Source organism: Cervus elaphus, chromosome 15 (genome assembly GCF_910594005.1).
Source record: "Cervus elaphus chromosome 15, mCerEla1.1, whole genome shotgun sequence".
In the NCBI taxonomy this organism is placed as follows: Eukaryota; Metazoa; Chordata; class Mammalia; order Artiodactyla; family Cervidae; genus Cervus; species Cervus elaphus.
In genome coordinates, this window is record NC_057829.1 from 75255402 (window position 1) to 75258824 (window position 3423).

The window sequence follows — 3423 nt, forward strand, 5'->3', positions numbered from 1 at the left end:
GCAATGACTATAGCTTACAGTGTTAATATATCATGTTGATAGCCAATTCTTCAATCCATTCAGGGGTTTCTACAACTAGAACTTAGATTCACATATGTTCCACTGGTGTTCAATCATTTTATCCTACATTTGCATTTCAAAAATTCCAATATTGGGTTTTTGTGCAAGGAGGTGGAGCCATTTCACATGATGAGTGTTTGGGGGATAAGTTTTTGTGGCCATTGATGTCTCTAAGGCCATCATGTCTCAGTAGCAACTGCATATGTTTAGACTTGAAGTTAACAGGTCTATGATATTGGTTATATGTTTCATGTCTCTCAACTTCTCTATCACTAAGAGAAAGCTACTCTCAAAACATTCTCTCTTGCAAATTCCCATTAGTGCTGAGCGAAAAATAGACATTGAGAGAAGGAGGAAATAATAATTTCCCCTTTAGGCATCCTTGGTTGATATAGAAACAACCTGGATACAGATTTTAGGAAATTGCTCTTATCGAAATTCCTGGTTATGTGTCCTAAAGACATCTCTCTCTTAACTTGAGTAATTCAAAGGATATATATAGAGACATGGACATATACACATACATATATATATACTGAGTGTATACATGCACAGAAATCTCTACCTATTTGTCAACTGATAGATACAGCTATACCTATAGCTATAGAGAGATATAGAGAGAGAGATGTATGTATATATTCAACATATGTGTGTATATGAGTCTACATGTGTGCATGTGTATGTATATATGTGAATGTGTATGAATATGTATATGTAGGCACATGTGTGTATATATATATATGTTCTATGGGCATGTGTGATTGGATGCTAAATGTACATGTCATAATGTTTGATGAAAAAGGCAGAAGTAACAAAGTCTTTACTATATGAGCATAACTGTGTAAGCTTGTTGGCTAGGGCTGGAAGGGAACAAACACCCACATTTGACACAAATACAAAGACTGGACAATAATAGTCGATGATCACTTCCCACCCCATCCTTACATCTGTGTATCATTTTCTGATTCTCTTTCAGTGTACCAATATTGGGTTTCTCAGTTACTTCCACTCTTTGGCACATACCTCTATTAGTCCTTAATACATTGCATCACTGGTATGCTTCCTCTTCCCCAGTAAACTGAGAGCTAAAGATTATGGAACATTTCATTTTTCCTTGCGTCTCCCAGTGTGGTATCTGGCACAGAGTAAGTACTCAATAAATGTTCTTTGAATTAATGAAATGTGCATAAGGATGGATAGATACATAGGTAGATGAATAGATGGATACATGGATGGATGGATGGATGGATGGGTGGGTGGGTGGATGAGAACTGGCCGATCTCTCTGACAGACCCCATAGCAGAAGCTGCCTTGTTTGATTTCCTGATGGAACAAAGTACAAGCACTCAGAAGCCCTGATCCCAAGCAAGGGAAGAAGATATAAGGCGTGAGGAGACGACTTTTGGCCCACGGTCTCCATGCCGAGGTAGCTCTATGTTTCCTGCATATAAATGCCTCTTTCTCTCTCCTTCTAAGCATCAGTCAAGAGCTTTCAATCCTTGATGCTGAAGGGCTTTGGAGAGAAGCAGAGCCCACCACAATGAAAATGGAATTGTGGCATCTGTGAAGGTCCTAGAAGTCAACTGCTCACCTCTGGGCAGAAGAGTCCTGCTGATGGGAACGCTCAAGCACTCAGTGGAGCTGGGTTACTGTTTGTAAAGCTCTTCCCTCGGTGCCTAGATAGTGTCCCTCTTCCTGCAGAAAGGCAGGAATTCCACCAAACCTTTTGTCAAGTTTGGTATTAAATGCTCCCATCCCATCAAAAAGCCCTATACAGAGCTCAGAAATATCTCCACAACAGCCACTCTGAGGTCAAGTGAAAAAGAAAACATTCCTTTTTGGTTTCACATCTTCAGTCCTGGAAATTCAATAGAAAAAGGCTCAAAGAGGACATAGCATTCAAGTTGCTCTGCCATTTTCAGCAGCAGCCACGTGGAAGATAATCTGGATGCGGATTTAAAAAATCCGGAATTAAAAAAAAAATATTGTAAATGCATCAGTCGTTCAGTAGATCTATTGCAAAACCCACAAAAACAACATGGGACCCCATTCTTTTTGTAAAGGGGGAATTACTCATGGCAGAATCGATGGGTTCACCTTTTCTTCTGGGGATTAAAAAATTAAATACTTCATAAATGAATTTTAAAAATCCTACTTAAAATTCAAGCCTCAATTCTATCCTTTGCTCAGTGGATAGGAAAGAAATTAAACAATAAATTGAGAACAGGATATTATGCATTTGGAAGGCGTAGTGCTCACAGGAAGTGAAGCCAGGCCTTCCAGCCAGAGTGCGGGAGTTCTGCCTGCCCGGGGTGGCCTAATTCTGCTGAATTTCAGTGATTCACACCTCAGATAGAGCTTCAGCCTAGAAAACATTCCCGAGATGCCTTCAGCTGTGGGCTTCTACGTCCCTGCAGTCTGATTAGCCGATAAGGATAATAAACACTAGAGGTTAGGGAATAGGCACTTTGCAAAGGGAGGCAGGTTCCTGGCCCCAGGCTTCATTCTCCAGCTTTCTCCTTCCCCAGAATGAAGTTGGATTCACTGCCAATTCGCAAGTTAATGGGCTGGAAACTTCTGGCAGGGAGGCAGGCTCACTGGCAGGTCTGGGAGCAGCAGCCCTGGTCCCCCAGGAAATGAGTTCACTGTATCCAGTTCATCAAACTCCAGGTTTGCTCCACAGGACTCCGTATTAAAAAGTAGAGACATTACTTTGCCAACAAAGGTCCATCTAGTCATAGCTATGGTTTTTCCAATAGTCATGTATGGATGTGAGAGTTGGACTATAAAGAAGGCTGAGGGCCGAAGAATCAATGCTTTTGAACTGGGGTGTTGGAGAAGACTCTTGAGAGTCCCTTGGACTGCAAGGAAATCCCACCAGTCCATCCTAAAGGAAATCAGTCCTGAAAATTCATTGGAAGGACTGATGTTGAAGCTGAAACTCCAATACTTTGGCCACCTAAAGTGAAGAACTGACTCATTGGAAAAGACCCTGATGATGGGAAAGAGTGAAGGCAGGAGGAGAAGGGGACGACAGAGGATGAGATGGTTGGATGGCATCACTGACTCAATGAACATGGGTTTGAGTAGGCTCCAGGAGTTGGTGATGGACAGGGAGGCCTGGCATGCTGCAGTCCATGGGGTCGCAGAGTTGAACTCCGGCTGAGCGACAGAACTGAACTGAACTGAGCAGGACTCCAGGGTGTGCTGAGGCCACCTAGATGGCACCCCCTAGTGGGAGACTGACTCAACACCCTGGAACCATAGGTGTGTGCTCAGCGGCTCAGTCATGTCTGACTCTGCGACCTGATGGGCTGTAGCCCACCAGGTTCCTCTGATCGTGGGATTCTCCAGGCAGAATAC